This window comes from Helianthus annuus, chromosome 11 (genome assembly GCF_002127325.2).
Source record: "Helianthus annuus cultivar XRQ/B chromosome 11, HanXRQr2.0-SUNRISE, whole genome shotgun sequence".
In the NCBI taxonomy this organism is placed as follows: Eukaryota; Viridiplantae; Streptophyta; class Magnoliopsida; order Asterales; family Asteraceae; genus Helianthus; species Helianthus annuus.
In genome coordinates, this window is record NC_035443.2 from 162,587,242 (window position 1) to 162,605,646 (window position 18,405).

General features: G+C 33.3%; 1 long non-coding RNA gene across 1 annotated transcript; it reads left to right on the forward strand.

Annotated features, from left to right (window-relative positions):
- Positions 1-1,709: 1,709 nt before the first annotated feature.
- Positions 1,710-3,184, forward strand: LOC110890883. The gene is made up of 2 exons (XR_004872749.1): positions 1,710-1,874; positions 2,325-3,184. It is a non-coding gene; the product is annotated as an uncharacterized LOC110890883 (long non-coding RNA).
- Positions 3,185-18,405: the final 15,221 nt, after the last annotated feature.

Genomic DNA, 18,405 nt, shown 5'->3' on the forward strand with positions numbered 1-18,405 from the left:
CGAGAGTCGAGAAAGATGCATTTAAGAGAGAGAGAGACGCTTGCAGATATAAGTGAGAGAGATTTGAATGTGCAGCCAGATAATTATGTCTTATTTATAGAATTTGAATTTGGTTTGAATTTTGAATGTGGAGCCAGAATTTGAATTGGAGAAGATGTTGATTAGAGAGAGTAACTGATTGAAGTAGATGATATGTTATATATCTGGAGCCAACTGTAATTTTGAATTTTGAATTTGGAGCCATAATATTGAATCGTCAGAGGTTTTAAAGTTTGAATTTTTAATCATCAGTGGTTTGGTTACAGTGGTTTGATTACATTCGTTTGAATGGGCAGACCTTTGAATGGACAATGGTTTTGATTACAGTGGCTTGAATGGACAGTGGTTCGTATGAGATTTTGAATGGGCAGACCTTTGAAATCTAAATCTGGGCCAACTTTGAATTATAAAGTCTTTTAATATTAGGCTTTATGATATAATAATGAGATAAGAAAAGCCTTGTTAGACATGCTCTCAAGCTGACACATTAGCTTTTCTTATGTCACTTGGATTTCTTCTTTTATAGAAAGTATAGATAGATTTTAACATTGGTTCCATAGTTCCATATATTTGACGATCATTTACATCACATATTGTAAAAGGGAGAACAGAAGTATTAATTTAACTTTATATAATGGCCAAAAATACACAGTACACAATATTCTTCATATGATGTCTAAACATACACAATATACAATATTTTTCATAAAAAAAAAACCACAATGTTTTTCCCAAAAAAAAAAGTCATAGGAGTTAGAATGAGTGGTCTTGCTTCATCTGTTTTCTTGTGAAGTTTTTGCCGGGCGTACTACTCAATTGCTTCATCTTGAATAGATTTTGGTTCTCTATACAGAAGGTCATCATAGAAGTTCTGAAAGTATATACGCACTTTACCATATTGTTTAGAAAGTATATGTGATATTGTTTATTTATATATATAGAGTTAATTTTTTATCCATCTCCGTTTACTTACACAAAGATAAACATAGGGTTCATTTGCCATGGTTTATTTAAGATGCCATATCATGAGTCATGGCATTTCTTGAAGATACCAACTTAATGTATTGTGTAAGGATGAGCATTTGGTATCAAGTACCGATACCATGCCGACAGATTGGTACCCACTTTTCCATAAATTTGGTATCGAGTATTTTCGGTATCAGTATTGTACAGTATCGATATCGTCTAAAGATGAATTTTGTTAATGAGTATTGATACCGCATCAGTACCATACTAAAATTCGATATGGTTTTCAATACCCACTTTTTCAAAAATTTGACATCAATATTTTTTATACTATCCATAGTGTTTGTGACTCAAATAAAATATTAAGCAAGAACTTTTTACATATTTAAGCTATCTTAAAGAACAAAGTCGGTGGATTTCCGCCACCGACAACCCATTTTTCAATCTTTGTCACAACCAACCCTTTACTTTGAATTTCCACACCAACACCCTCATCTTACAAACTTTACCACCACCACCTCTATGCTTTGTGTAACACCCCCAAAAGGGTTAACATGAAAATAGGTTAAATAACTAAAAGAATTAACTTAGTTAGTAAAAATATCACAAAATCAAGTTAAAGGATGGAAAGTGCCAAATTAAAAACATGTAAACTCTATGGGGGTTAAACATGGCCAATAATAAAATAAAGGTATTAGAAGGGGGAAAACCTAGAAACACACACATTGTGCATGTCTGGGGATCGAACAAGGCAGAGAACAAGGGTGAAAACCCTTGTTTATCAAATTCAATCAATTGGGTAGGAGATTAAAAGAAAATCAACTGCTTGAACTCAAATCTACACTCATCTAAACTCGATTTTTAAAGAGGTAAGTCCTAACCCAATTTCGAGTTTATGCAAGAAATTGTGTAGATTGGAGTTAGGACTTCTCTATGGAATAGGAATCATATTTGTTTATGTGTGAATTTGATCATTTGAAAAGCTAATAGCATAACCCATTTGATATGAAATATTAGAGAGGTAGAATGGTGGAAAAATTAGTAGTGATAATGTATAAATTTGATATGTGTGATGTTGTTGTACTTGAATCTTAAACAAATGAATGTAGGATAAAAGAATATTATGAACTTGATTGATTATTGGTGAATTTTGAAACGAATTAGTAGGAATTATGCTTTGAAAGCTTGTACTTAGTGTCCCACAAATGCGAAACCCGCCAAGTGTTTGATGAAATGCTTGAGAGAATAAATATATGTAATTTGAGAGATGATGAAATGAAATTTTGTGGTACCAAATGAACGAATGAATGTGTTAATAGAGGCGCGAAGGAAGAAGGTTCAAGTACTAGGAAATCGGAAGACCCGTAAGATCGAGGTATGTTTATTTACACATACATTTTTAGCATGTTGTATTATGATTACTAATCTTTATTGTAACTCGTCATATATGTCAAAAAGTTGAGTAATTGTAGTTTATGGAAGTTGAGAAGTAAGTAATATGATCTGTTATTAACGAATGACGAATGATGTGAAAGGAAGGTTTATGAATAAGGTTGCATCATAACCGATTCATCTTAGTTGAACCGGTTATTGGAAAGTTAAGAAAGAATGTAATGAAGTTTTACTCAATCTGTCATGTACGGTTTGGGTTGCTTGCGAAAGAATGTAAGGATTGGTATTGTTCTTCATAAATGAACCGAATGGGAGTTATGTTATGAATGTTAATATCCGTTATTAACGGGTATGTAAAGAATGGAATGTAACGTTTCTATGGAGACGAGAATGTAGTGACCTGTTCAACGGATAGTAAGCGTAAAGAAAAAGAACGTTGTAAAGGCAAGTAATATGTAGACTATTGATTTAAAAATGGTTAATGTGATTAAGGAATAATTCTCTCCTTGGTGTTTGATGTAGGTAAAGCCTCGATTTAATCGGTTCGGCGACTTGAAACGAGCACCCATATGTAATTCGTCTACAAGCGCTTCCGCTACCTTTTGTAACAAAGTCATGGTCAAATGTATTTTGTTGTAGTTAGTTTTAATTATTAGTTAAACTTTGAAGCTTGACTTGTTTGGTCTTTTGAAATTTCTCTAGATGACGGTAGTTATCTAAAACTATGTTTTTGATTTGTAAGTCTTTTGAAAGTGTTGTTAATTACTTGAAATTACGTTTGTCAAAACAGGGAGTGTTCATATAGCAAACGGGTCATGCCGAAATTTTCTAAAAATAATTGTTGAATTTATTAAGTTCTAAATTGGATGAAAATGGGGCGTTATACTTTGATTTTCCACCATCACCCTCTCAATTTTTACGCATTTTCCTTCTATTTTTACACTTTGCCTTTTTTAGACTTTGCATTTTTACCTTTTCACCATTGCTCCATTTTTACACCCGCTCAACTTTAAAATTTTGCAATTTTAACCCATACACTACAACTCCTACTTTCGCAAATGTCATTGCATTATGTTTTACGAAATGTGTTAGGCATTGTGTTTTACACTTGGTATCTACTATCTACCTTTATGTTTTACACTTTTTTTTGTAATTGTCTTTTACACACTGTGCTTTACACTTTTTTTAATTGCCTTTTATATATTGCATTTTACGAATCGTATGTTATCTTGTTATACGTTTCCACCCGTCGTGCGCAGCCACAACGCACGGCTCGCAAAATACTAGTTTTTGTTTATAACAAACCTCTACGTGTTTATCAGATATTAGTCACCTATTCTAATAATCTTAAGAACAGAATTCCGTGGCTTTTACGCCACCACCCCATTTTTCAAAAATTGACAAACCCACAAATGGCATTTTACGCCTCTTCTACATACAAAGTGACAAAGGCTCCCCACAACTTTGCGAAATGACATTTTTATCTTCTGCTTCATTTTATTGGCACCCCCTATACTTTTAAAGTTTGTACTTTTACTCCCTTGTTTTTCCTTTTGCGTTTGTAACACAAAGTTTCAGCATATTACAATTTTAGTCTATTGGCTTTGCATCATCAAGGTTTAATCCCCTAGGTTTCTAATATTCTAACATATATAATGTACATTTTTATTGTATTATTTTCTTTAATGATTTTTTTTGTTCACTAACAGTTTCTGTTTTCATTCCTTTACTTCAAAAAAACTAACTTTTTACGTGTGGATTTTTATGTATGTGTCCGTATAAATTTGAGCGGATCTACGTCTAAACAAAAACTTTTCTTGAGAAACAAGTCAGTTTAAATATAATACGTTTTTGTTACCTACCAAACCGAGCGCCGTAATATAGCACATTTTCATTTGACTATATAAATTGGAGATACCTTGCATTTTGAGTGGTTTCTATTTTTTAAAGCTATAATAAGCCCCCTTAGATTGTTGTGTGTCGGCCACGGATCACATAACGTTCGCACTAATATGTTTGATGATTGCAATGTATATGCGCCGCGACGCGCACGGATCTAGTTACTAGTTAAAATTTACTATGATAAAATTTACTCTATCATGTTACACGTCATGTAATTAGACTTTTTCGATACTTACGGAGGACAATACGGTAATTTCCTATCATCACACTTTTTTGCAAGGGAAAGGGAAGGTGGAAACATAACATTAGTGTTACAGCATGTCCTGTTGTGTTTATTTTCAGTTGTGAAATTTTTCTCGCTTGTTGTAAAAGTCATATTAATTTTTATTGTGTTTTATTTGATTTATTAATGGCTAAACAAAAGAATGATGATACATGTCTTCAGTTAATCTTTTTAAATATGTAAAACATTCACTCTTTTATGAAATTACTAACGTCGCGGGTACTCCTGCCACAATGAAACAATCGGTTTTGATATCGATTTAATTTTGTTAGCACTGATAACATTACATTACATGATTTCAAATGCCAACGAAAGTAGTATTTCACGTTACATTTGTAGCACATACGGATTTATGAAAAATACAACATTATTATTAATTGCTATTGGCAACTATTCTTTTTTAAATGAAGAACCCAATGTAATTCACTTCACTTTAATAACTTGAACAAATTAAAGATTTTTTTCAGCTAAAATAATTGCACTTATAAATACACAGATATGTATTCTACTTTAGGCTACATAACAAATTCATATGTTTAAATTTTGTCCTTTATCTTTAGGCCACTTTGCAAGTTTTGTCCTTTATGTTTAAATTTGACGAGTTTTGTCCTTTATGTTTAAAAATCAAGCACGTTTTACCCTTTATGTTTAAAAATCAAACACGTTTTGTCCTTTATGTTTAAAAAATCAAGCACGTTTTGTCCTTAAAAATCAAGCATAAAGGACAAAACGTGCTTGATTCATAAACATAAATGACAAAACTCGCCAAATTTAAACATAAAGGACAAAACTTGTAAAGTGGCCTAAAGATAAAGGACACAACTTGAAATTCACTCTAAAAAATATGTATATAGAAGATTTCTTTTTTTTTTTTTTTTTTTTTTGCCAGCCATAAAAAAGGATATTTTACATGATAGTTCTTTTTATTGTAAAACATTGATGTGACGAGTCATGCCATATTCCTTTTCTAGTTCCACCAAAGGCAATATGGTAATTTTTCGAATCCTCCTACCCTATATGGTTCATCACTTGTATAAAATATAAATTACTATAAACTATCACAGCTTCATGTAGCAAAGTATTCAGATTATTTTGGAGGCCATGATCCATGATCTGATTCGGATTCTCTTTTCTTATTTCTTTCGGTTTTTTATTCTGCACCCCTCTCGCAACACATACCCATATATGTTTCGTATCAACCATATCAGGGTATTGTATGTAGCTGGTTGATCGAGGTTGAATCCATTGATTTTGGGTTTGGATTCGAAATTAATTTAGTGTATGGGAAGCCAGAGATGTTTTTACCTCTCCCGATGTTATAGTTTTCGATCGTGATTTCTCTGTTTAAATATGACAATGTTAATAATTTATAAATCAATTTGACAAGTGCAGTTCCGTTAGAGTAAAATACATGAATCAATAATTTCAATCACATAAAAGAACCATTGATTCAATCACATAAAGAACCATTGATTCGAGGTTTAGAACCGAAATGAAGATTTGTATTTTCTCTATGATAGCTCAACATAGGAGAAAACTACATCGCAAAGAAGTTATTAAACCAAGTTCGGTCCTATTGTACAATGGTCAACATCAACAAGAAAACAAAGGGTCTAGCCTCTCCCATAGAAGTTTGCACATGCAATGCATCTTGAAGGGGCTAGGTCTTCGAATAGACTTTGTATCTCCTCTTTTTAGAAAGGGATGATCTAGATCTGAAGATGTTTCTGATTTTAATCACTTTCTTTTATTATTATTTTTTTCAGTTTCTTTCTTTTTCATGTCCTTATGTAGGAGTGAGCATTTTGGTTCAGAACCTTTAAACCCAACCCAGAACTAGGACCGCAAAACATAAGATACGAAATCGAAGCTGAATCCATTGATTTTGGGTAGATTCGAAATGAATCTAAAGGGTGAAGCCAAGAAAACGGTTTTTACCTGTTTCATTGTTATAGTTATAGTATTCGATCGTGATTTCTATGTTTAATCCCGACAATATAAATTCTATATGAATTGGTTTGGCAATGTGTGGTTACATTGGTATAAAATAGAAAAACAGTAATCTCCAATCAAACGTTGATCCATTGATTCTGGATTTCGATTCCAAATGAAGATTTGTATTTTTCTCCGAGATGGCTCAACATACAAGAAAAACTAAATTGCAAAGAAGTGATAAAAAAACGCTCATTTTGTACGTCGTTCAATAAACAATGAGGGGGTTTAGCCATAGGATTCACATGTGGAATGCATAAAGTAGCCTCTGAGTTTAAACACCAAGATTAGTTCTTTTATAATTGTTTGTTTCAATTTCCTTCTTTTCGCTATGAAGGGAAATGTTTGTGCATTCACTCATAGATATTGTCAAATTAACTTAACTTTTTAATAAAGTTAATTTTGACAAAAGAGTTCATCTAATAAAATAAACATTTATAACCATTTTCGTGAATATACCCTTTAGGCTAGTATTCCACCTTAACCATTGGGTGTCAGTCCAATGGCTACTAGCCTGCATTCTAACCTAGAGGTGGCGGGTTCGAGTCTTGCTCGTTCCCAATGCCCCTACGGTAACGGATTTACCCTCAGACTCAGGCTTGCTGGGTGGCGGTCTGCAAGGTGGGATCACCTTGGCGGTTGAGAGGACTGTAGAATATCCCCCCCCCCCCCCCCCCCCCCCTTCATCCTACTATTGAGAGGACTGTAGAATATCCCCCCCCCCCCTTCATCCTACTAGAAAAAGAAGTATCGGTAGAATCCTTCGGCATCGGTTATAGATGGAAAAATATAAAATAAATAAAAAGTGTATAAAAACATTGTGCGTCTTTATTTTGCGTCATTATTTTGTTGGTAATTACTGGTGGATTATCGGTAGACTTCATTTTGGTGGTTTATGCTGACAAATGCCGATACATTTCATATAGGAGGGAGTGGAGGTCACATAATTTTTTTTGGACGAGGGGCACAATTTGGTTGGGTCAAAAGAAGGTAGGTCAAAATGGGTCTTTAATTCATACTTATTCACTTAATAATATTGTAAAAGTACACTGGCGGACCTAGGATTTTTTTTTAACGGTGTCCATTTTTTTCGGTGTTCAAAATTTTATAACAAAATGTTAAAATTTTCGGGTCGGTCCTTGTTCGGGTCGGTTCATAGCGAGGTTTGAACTAGATTTAAAAAAAACAAGTTATACAAAGATTGAACACATGACCTCTTGTTGGTAAAGAGAGGGATTTACCACTACACAAGGTTTACTTTTCTTTCTATGATGTCCACCTAGTTATATTTATAGGGTCTTTATACAATTTAATATACCGAATCAACTAAGTTTTTTAAAAACATTGGGGTCCGGACACCCCGACCCACTCTATATGAGTTCGACCCTTTGTAAAACTATTCATACTTATTTACTTTACAACATAATAAATTAGAGAGCATCGCAAAAATATATATATATATATATATATATATATATATATATATATATATATATATATATATATATACGCTGAATGGTTCGATTTCATTCTTCTTCTGGTTGCTCACAATGATAATTGCGCAATTAAATATATATATATATATATGGGAGGGATATATCGAGAATGCTAAATATTACGAGAACAAATGAAAAAACAGCGAGAGCAAGGTTAAAAACAATTCAAATTTAAAATTTCTTTTTACACTTATCTTTATTATTCCAATACAAAGTTAGAAATTTAGTTTACATGTTTAAATTTAGGTTAATTCGTAAATAAAGAAAATTTACACATGTGTAAGTTTGTTATTTACACATCTGTAAGTTTGTCATTTACACATGTGTAAATTTGTTATATATACACATGTGTAAAAAATCCAATAAGAGTGATTTTGTAAGAAGAAATGAATTTTGATGTTGTTAATCTTTTTTTTTTTGATGTCGTATTTTAATTACATTGAGGTTTTTATTAAAAAAAATTAATTTTGATTGTTTTTTTCATTCGTTTTCACGGTTCTCCAATATTTAGCGTTCTCAAAATAACCCTCCCCAATATATATATAGGGTTAGGTTTATTAGCGAACAACCCCCTTGGTTATGAACACTAGTGAAGTAATCCTAGCCCTTGATTATCAATACACAAGTGTATACACAACTGTAAATCAATGGCCAGGGTTTGATGATGAAAATACACTAGTGTATTTTACAATTTGATGATATAAATCAATTATCAAGATTTGTTGTTAGGAAACCTTTTTTTATAAGTATTGAAGAAAAATATAAACAGCCTGATCTATAGAAGAAGATAATGTCCTAAGGATCAAAACAGCAAGAAGAAACGAGATAGGACACTTGAAAAGAACAATACATACTCCTCAAAGAATCAGAAGAAGCTGATCAAGAACAAGAAAAGGCTATCAGAAAAGACCAATCTGATGGATCTGATGATATTTCTGATGAAATATCATCAGTTTCTTGTAAAATCTGATCATCGGACTTTTTGATGATTTGTTCATCAGAATTTCTGATGAAGTGATTATCAGAAATTCTGATAAAGACCGCTTGTCTGGACAGGTTCTACCCGGCCACAATTATCGAAGCAACTTGAGATTATTGGATTCAATGAATATATTAAAAAGCTACTTTTTGCAGGACAAGTGCATGAATAAACAAATGTTTATTCATGCCCAAGACTTCTATAAATAGAAAGCTCTCCAGCAAAGGACGATGAGTTAATCCTAGCATTCAATACATACTACAAAACTCCATTGCCCTTTCACCTCAGAATTACACAAGTATTCGTTTGTAATAACTAATAGCCTCACAATCAACTTGTAAACCATTTTGTTTCAAAGTGATATAAACTTGAAAATTCTGTAGTTCTTGTTTCTCGAAAGTTTGATTTCTATTTTCGCACACTATTTTCACATCTGTTGAGATCACTTGCCATATTACAAGAAAATAAAGTTTCTAAGTTCAACTGGGACCAACAATTGGTATCAGAGAATATTGAATAAATTATTTTCAAACGATCAATTTCTTATTCCTTTTTCTAAATATGGGAAACTCTCAAACCTGGAATAATGCTTTCAATATTGGTTCTATGTCTAAACCTCCGACCATGGTCAGAGAAGAATACCCCCAATGGAAAATCAGGATGATCAACTTCCTTAATGGACATGATCGAGCTCTGTTTCAATCCATTGTAAGGGGTTCACATATACCAACTACTGAAATATCAGTTGTTCCAGGAGCTGAGCAAACACCAGGCATCCCTGCCTCCTTGGTTCCCAAAAGTGAAGTTCACTGAAGCCAAGAAGACAAGGACCTGGTGGCTACAGATGAAAGGGCCAAATCACTTTTGATTAGGGCACTTCCTAATGAAATATTCTCTCAAGTTGATGCATGTGCATCAGCTAAAGAGATATGAGATCAGTTAGAAAATCTTTCTGAAGGAGGAGAAAGAAACAAGAGAACCAATTATGTTTCCTCTTATGAGAGATATAAAACTTTACCAAATGAAACCCTGTGTGAAACTTATAATAGATTAGCAAAACTTTTAAATGAGCTAGAGAAATTTGGAATTGAAAAATCAAACGATGAAAGAAATGTAAAATTCATAGATGCTCTACCTAGAGAATGGAGAAGTCTAACCATTACTTTAGCCTCCACTTTAGAGCTAGGAAATATGAGTCTTCATGACTTGTATAGCATTATGTTCCCCAGAGAAGGAGAAATATATGAAGAATCAAACCAAAGAGGGGGATTATTAGCTCTAATCTCAAACTCACAAAGAACACCCACCTGTGATCCACAAACCTCAAACTGCCAAAATATTGAAAATTCTGATACATCATCAGATTTTTCTGCATTTGCTGAGGCAATCGCATTGCTCACCAAAACTTTTGAGCAGAGCTTAAGGGGAGGTAGCCACAAGTATCAGAAAAGTGAGAAAGGGAGGATGGAAGGAAAATCAAGGGATGAAGGAAATTCAGGAGTTGTTTGTTACAAATGTACGCAAAAGGGTCACTATGCATCAGAGTGCAAGAATAAAAGACTAAAGGATGTTGCTTACTATGAAAAGAAGTTGGAAGAAGCCAAAAATCAACAACAAGTAAGTTTGATAGCTGGGACAGATACATGGCTATCAGATGACTCTTCTGATGATGAAGAAGAAGAGACGACAATTTTTTGTCTCATGGCACTTTCTGGTGAAGAACCTGAAAAATCAGAACAAAAAGTAAAGTTAGATAATCTTGATCTTGAGCATAAATTAAACAAAATATGTCAGATTTTCTAAACGTGCAAGAAAATCATAAATCAGAAAACAAAAAATCTGATGATTTGCAAAGAACCTTAAATAAATTTATAATTGAAAACCAGTTACTAATTGAAGAAAGCTTAAATAACAGAGCAAAGATTGAATTTTATGAAACAGAAAGGAAGGATTTGTACAAAAAAAAAATCATGACAAAGAAATAAATGTAAAGAGTTTTCAGCAGGCAAAAGAATTCATCAACTTTATTGAAACCACACCCAAGAACAAAGGTGAAGGTTTAGGGTATGTAAAAACAAATGTTAAGAAACCTACCATCATTGTAAAGGCAACACATCAGATATCTGATAAATTGACATCAGAATCTGATACAGAATGCTGCAGGTCAATAAGTTCTGATAACTCTTTTGAAACTTCAAAAATCAACTTAAAAGAAAAAATATATGAATCCAAACAAAAGTTTTCAAAAACACCAGGAGTGATTCATTCAAAATTTCAAAACTATCCAAAACTTTCATCACAAGAAGAAAAATCAGAAAATTCTGATAAAGAAACTTGTATGTGTGTTGACATTCTGAAGCTAGTTCAACACCATCTCTAAATAAAATTGTAAAATTTGTTCATGGCTCAGCATGCAACAGATATTCTAATGAAAGTTAATCAAATGAAGAAAATTTGATTAAAAATGTGACACCTGTGTCACCACGACCATCAAACAAATACCAAACCAATGAAATATTGTATTTCATAGTTGGGATTTGTATAAACATGTGTATCTTTTGCACATATCAATTCTTGTTCGATTTCGGGCTTTAAATCGCTTTCTGGAAGGTTATACGCGATCTGATGCGTAAATATAACCAGTTTAATGCAACAAACACTCCGGAACAGTGAAATAGGCTTAACATACCTTAAATAACCCTTACATAACTTAGAAATAAGTTTTGAATGGTTTGGTATGCCGAAATCAAGTTTATTCGCTTATAGGGACTAAATTCGACAAACTGCGAAAGTATGTCAATTTGTACTGTAACAGACCTTCCGGAACTTGATCATAAGTTAAATATGCCCTAAATATCCTTTACATAGCTTAGAAATAGGCTTTGAGGTGTTTGGTGCGCAAAAATAAACTTTATGCTCATTCAGGGACTAAAAGCGTCAAAAGGTGCATAAGTTTGCATTTTCGCGCATATTTTACGTTCTGAATACTTCCGGACATCCAAAAATTTATGTAAGCATTAAAATATTGTATTTTAGTGTTTGGTATGATAAATTCCATTCGTCGCTTAATTTGGATCATTTTTGCGTTCGTTACGACTTCCGTCGTAATTAACCGAATAACGCAAGCGTACGGCCAAACGAACCGACATCCATGATGTCTTTGAGCATATTTTAAGTTCCCTATACTTTAATATCATTTTAGAGCCTTGAAATGAGGTTAAAGGGGTTTAAAAGTGCCAAAAAAATCAAGTTTTACAAGTGTAGGGACCATTTTTGAAATTCCTGGTAGATTCAATGAACCTAGTCCATTTTGAAGTGTTAATGGTTTTCACCCATGGTTTTGCAAAACCATGGGATGGTATTCAATGAACATAGTCCACATTAGGGGCTCCCATGGTTTTTGAAAACCATGTGGCCACATGTAAGGTCTAGATCAAATCACGTTTTTCGACGAACGATCTTAACGGTTCAAGGAAATCTATAAATACCCCTCACCCATTTCATTCTTCCTCACATTTGAATCTGATTCTACACTCTATAAGTGGAAGTATATTCTTCCTACCTGAGAGTGAATCGGGTTCGAATCTTGCGGGGACCTTCTGTAAGTATTCTTTCGCGTTTTTCATTCGTTTTAGCGTTAAAGTCAAACTGCGTTTGACTTTCTGCATTAACCAGTTTATGGTCAACGCGAAGTTCGTTTGAACTTCATAACGTGAGCGTAATCACGATGGTTATAGTCCCTAGTAACTATACCTGCTGATTACCACGTTATCTAGGCTCAGTGACGAGTCGTAGTTTCGGCCAAAATGCGTTTTCTCGCGTATTTTGTAACCAAACTACTCTAGGGTATTAAAACCGTTTGTTTTAATACCAAACCTGTTTTCTAACTTTACTAAACATGTTCTAGCATGTTTAGCTCGTCGCTTGTAGATTTGTGCTTGTTTAGGGTCGTAAAGGTAAGTGATCTAATCAATCGCTTATGCTTACGAACCCAACCCATTGGTCGATCTTTAGGATCCGACCAAACACATTAGGTGACCATAGTTGTATAGGGAATAACCTTCCGAGGTTATACCTTATGGTCACGACGTTTAGTTAGTTATATGATAGGTAGTTTATATGCCTTAGGTAAATTACCAAAATGCCCTTTTTACGCATAAATTCATTTTAAGTCTATGTAACGAAATTTTTGACATCTAAACTGATTTAACAACAATATTAAACATGTTAAGGCATATCTTGCTTGTCATAGGACTAGTTAGGCATTCCAAACGCGTTTTACGCAAACGACGCGTTAAAGTGGCGTAAGCTACCTAAACGGGTCGTAATGGGTCAAAAGCACTTAGGATAGGTTTTGTTTTAGTACGTAGGCTTTGTTAAACCATATTACATAAGTTCCCATACTTATTTGGTTTACGAACCCTTGTACCACCCGATCCTCCGATAGGTCCGTTTATTAATGTAGATACCTATATAGGTGCCGTTTGATTTCCGTGATCCCTCTAGCTTTGCTTGGTTGTTGTTCAAGACTTCTAAGCATCCTCAAGTGAGTACATAGTCCCCTCTTTTACTGTTTTCCAAACATTTTGGGGTGAAACACATGTGCCTACTTGTTACTTTCGTGATTTCCATTGTTTTTATATCATACACTTGCTATTTTCATTAGTACACTATTAGTACATGATTTCATTATGTTTTTGCTATCTATGCCCATCTGTCGCATACTTAGTACATTGTTTTACATTACATTTGTCGCATATGCTCATCCAGCATATGGACACATTGTTTTACATTGTGAACCGTTTGTAACCGTTTGATTATGTGAACCGTTGTAACCATTGAAGTTATGTGAACCTTATGTATCTGTTGAACCGTGTGAACCGTCTGTATCTGTTGATTTCATGAACCACTTGTAACTATTTGAGTCGTTGGGTTAAGGAAGTGATTAGGTAACGAGGCGTGTGTAATATGATACAAGCATGGTGGATACGCCACTGGTACTTCCTATATATAAGTGCTTGTATTATATTACATGGCGTAGCGTTATTTAAATCATTCATTTGGACTTATACATTTTTACACAAATAACATATTTTTTACAAGACAGTTTGTTTTATACAAACCCATTTTTACTTGGTTATTCATTTAACCTTACATCATTCTTTTTAACTATACATACCTATTATCGATTTTCCAACGATTTATAAAACAAAACATTTTACAAGGATCATGACTGACTTTTGTTAAACAACTTTTTTTCCAAACTTGTAAGTCATGAATCCTAAATCAATAAAACCTATGTACTCGCCGGCATTTTATGCTGATGTATTTTCACATGTGTTTCAGGTACAATAGTTGATGATATTTGATGATGATATTGATGCATGCTCACATAGGATTGGACGAGTGCCTTAGTGACATTAAAAGATGCAAGACTAGTTAACTATGTTATATTTTCTTTGTTGTTAAGACATTGTAATACTTTCAATTTAATAAAACGAAATTTGTTTAATCCATGGTTGTGAAACAATGATTCTGTTACAACACTCCCCGACGTTTCCGCCACGTTTTGTTGTTTTACGTGGTCATGGTGTGACAAAAAATTCATCAGAAAAAGTACCCAAGCAAGTCTGGGTACCAAAAACCCTCTAACTTTACCATTTCAGGACCATCATGTGCAGCAGATCTGGTACTGTGATTCTCGTAGCTCCAAGCACATGACTGGAGATAGGAGCTTGCTCGGTAATTTTGTTTCAAAAATGGGTAAATTAGTCAACTTTGGAAATAGAGTAAAGGGGAGGATATTGGGGTATGGTTGTAAAAAGTATGGATCATTGACCATCGAAAAAGTAGCCTATATAGAAGGCTTAAAGTACAATTTGCTAAGTTGTGATCAATTATGTAACAAAGGTTTTCAGGTAACCTTATTACCAGAAAAATATTTGCTAATTGGTCTGGATGACAACAAAATTTACTTAAGTGGAAAAGAATAAGAAAGTCTATCTATTACTTTGATATTAAAGAGGAAAATGAACATCCTCAATTGTGCTTATTTTCAAAAAATAACAAAGGTAATAGTTGGTTGTGGCACAAAAGGTTTACCCACTTAAATTTTAAAAATCTAAGTAAATTAGCAAACAAAGGACCGGTAAAAGGGTTACCTTTCATATCCTCAAAGAAGGATAAATATGTGAGGCTTGTCAAATGGGTAAATAAAAAAGAAGCTCACATAATACAATTTCTGAATCATAAATTTCAGAAAATTTAGAACCTTTGCATATGGATCTTTGTGGTCCAAAAAGTACTGAAAGTTTTCCTGGAAAGAAATATATACTTGTCATTGTGGATGACTATTCCAGATACACTTGGGTAGAATTCTTAAGAAAAAAAAGTGAGACTCCAGATCTGATCATAAATTTTATAAGAAAATTGAAAATCTTTTAAAATTATAAGTCAGAAGAATCAGAACAGATAATGGAACAGAATTTAAAAACTCAAAAATTGAGAGCTTCCTTGTGAACAAAGGAATCTCTCATGACGTTTCTGCTCCAAGATCTCCACAATAAAATGGAGTGGTAGAAAGGAGAAACAGAACCTTGGTTGAAGCAGCCAGAACAATGCTTGCTCATGCAAAACTGTCCACTCATTTTTGGGCAGAAGCAATAGCAAATGCTTGTTTTTCTCAAAACAGATCCATAATTAACAAGAGACTTTATAAAAACCCTACAACATCATAAATGGAAGAATACCAAATGTAAAATTTTTGCACACATTTGGTTGTAGGTGTTTTGTTTTCAATGATTTTGAAAGTCTTGAAAATTTTGACAGAAAAGCAGAAAAAGGAATTTTTCTTGGTTATTCTTTGTCCTTAAAAGCGTATAGGATTTTTATCTTAAACACAAGGACAATCAAAGAAAGTTTATGTGTGTCTTTTGATGATTCATCAGAAACATAAGTTTCTGATTAATACATGAAGGAAGTAAATCTTTCTGATAAACAAGAAAAACTTGAACATCTTTTTGAAACACTAACAAAAGAACTCCTAGGACATGATCAACATCTCACTGAAAAATCAATAGATCAATCACGTACTAACCCTGTAGGGCAAGTGGAAAATGTATCAGAAATTATGATACAAAATCAGAACAATGAAAATATATCTGATAATCAAAATAATGATACATTCCACACAAATGAGGCAAATGTTCAAGGGGGGGGGGGACTTCAAATCCATCAGAACCAACAACTTTTCACAACAAGTTCAGATGGATAAAAGGACATATATGTTCAATCAGACATCATTGGGAATCCAGAAGTTGGTGTAAAAACAAGATCTGCTACAACACATGAATGTGCATTTGTTAAGTACTTAAGCAAGATAGAACCTAAGTCTATCAAAGAAGCTCTAAATGACTCAGACTGGATACAAGAAATGCAAGAAGAGCTTCAGTTTGAAAAGAGTCAAGTATGGAATCCGATGCCAAAGCCAAATGACAAATCTGTCATAGGCTCAAAATGGGTATTTAGAAACAAATCAGATGACAATGGCACAATAACAAGGAATAAGGCAAGGCTAGTGGTAAAAGGTTATAGTCAACAAGAAGGAATAGACTATGATGAAACCTTTACACCAGTAGCCAGGTTAGAAGCAGTGAGAATCTTTCTTGCTTATGCAGCATCCAAAGATTTCAAGGTATAACAAATGGATGTAAAATTTGCATTCCTAAATGGTAAGATTGAGGAAGAAGTGTATGTGCATCAACTAGAAGGCTTTGTTGATCCCAAATTTCAAGATCATGTTTAAAAATTAAACAAAGTCTTGTATGGTTTGAAGCAAGCTCCTAGAGCATGGTATGAAACTCTTTCAAACTTCTTAATCAATTCTGACTTCACAAAAGGTACTATTGACACAACTCTCTTTCTTAAAACACATAAAGGTCATACTTTGTTAGTCCAAATTTATGTTGATGACATTATAGTTGGATCAATAATGAAAAATTTTGCAAAAAGTTTCAAAAATTAATGACCAGCCACTTTGAAATGAGCATGATGGGTGAGTTAACTTTTTTCTTAGGTTTACAAGTCAAACAAAGAAAGAATGGAATATTTCTGAGTCAATCTAAGTATGTAAAAACAATTCTGAACAAGTATTCACTTGAAAATTGCTCAATTTCAAAAACTCCCATGGCAATAGGGAACAAACTTGGTTCTGGTAAAGAAGGTAAATGTGTGGATATTAAAACCTCTAGAGGGATGATAGGATCATTGTTGTACTTAACTGCAAGCAGACTAGATATTATGTTTGCTACATGTTTTCTGGCAAGGTACCAATGTAATCCTAAAGAGTCCCATCTAAAAGCAGTAAAAAGGGTTTTCAAATATCTAAAAGGCACATCAGATCTTGGTCTCTGGTATCTAAAAGATACAAATCTGGAACTAATAGCATACACAGATGCAGATTACACAGGATGCAAGATTGATAGAAAAAGCATCTCTGGTGCATGTCAAATCCTGGGAGAAAAGTTAGTGTGTTGGGCAAGCAAGAAACAAAACTATGTTGCAACATCAACAGCTAAATCTGAATATGTAGCTGCAGCAAGTTGCTGTTCACAAGTGCTATGGATGCAAACTCAGCTGAAGGATTATGGAGTAAATCTGACAAAGATACAAATTCTATGTGACTCAAAGAGTTCTATTGCAATAACAGAAAATCCAGTTCACCACTCTAGAACCAAACACATAGATGTCGGGTATCACTTCATAACGTCAGTTATTTAAAAAAGTTTGTTACAGTTTGGTATTATAGTTCGGTAGGATTCGGTCCTATCTTTCATAGGTTCGTTGTATTTTAGATCTGGATATTGATTTGTTACAGGTTATATTTTGTTACAGAAGTGCATATAAAACAAAGGATTCATTTTTAGTTTGTAAAATCATCTTCACAAGTTGATTTTTAAAATTGCTGAAGACTGGCCTTTGTTTGTTTAAGGCTGAAAACTTTTAAAACTGCTAAATTTTAGAGGATATAATTAAATAGTTTATTGAGTTTTTTTTTTCTTTTATCTAGTTTATGATTCTTTTAAAAAAGTGTATAAACTGATTGTTTAAAAAAGTTTATGAAAACCATTGTAGTGAATTATCATCACTGGTTGTTTAAAAATGTTTACATGTTCATACATATTGTATTACAGTAAATTTTAATAGTTGAGAAATTTGTATAAGAGTAAATTTTATGTGTATTGTGGTATATTCATATTGAGTACTGTAAGAGGTTTATGTTTATAGCCCAAGTTTGCCATCTAAGAAATTAAAAACCTGGAGTCTCACTCTAAGAAATAATAAGCTCTTTCATGTTC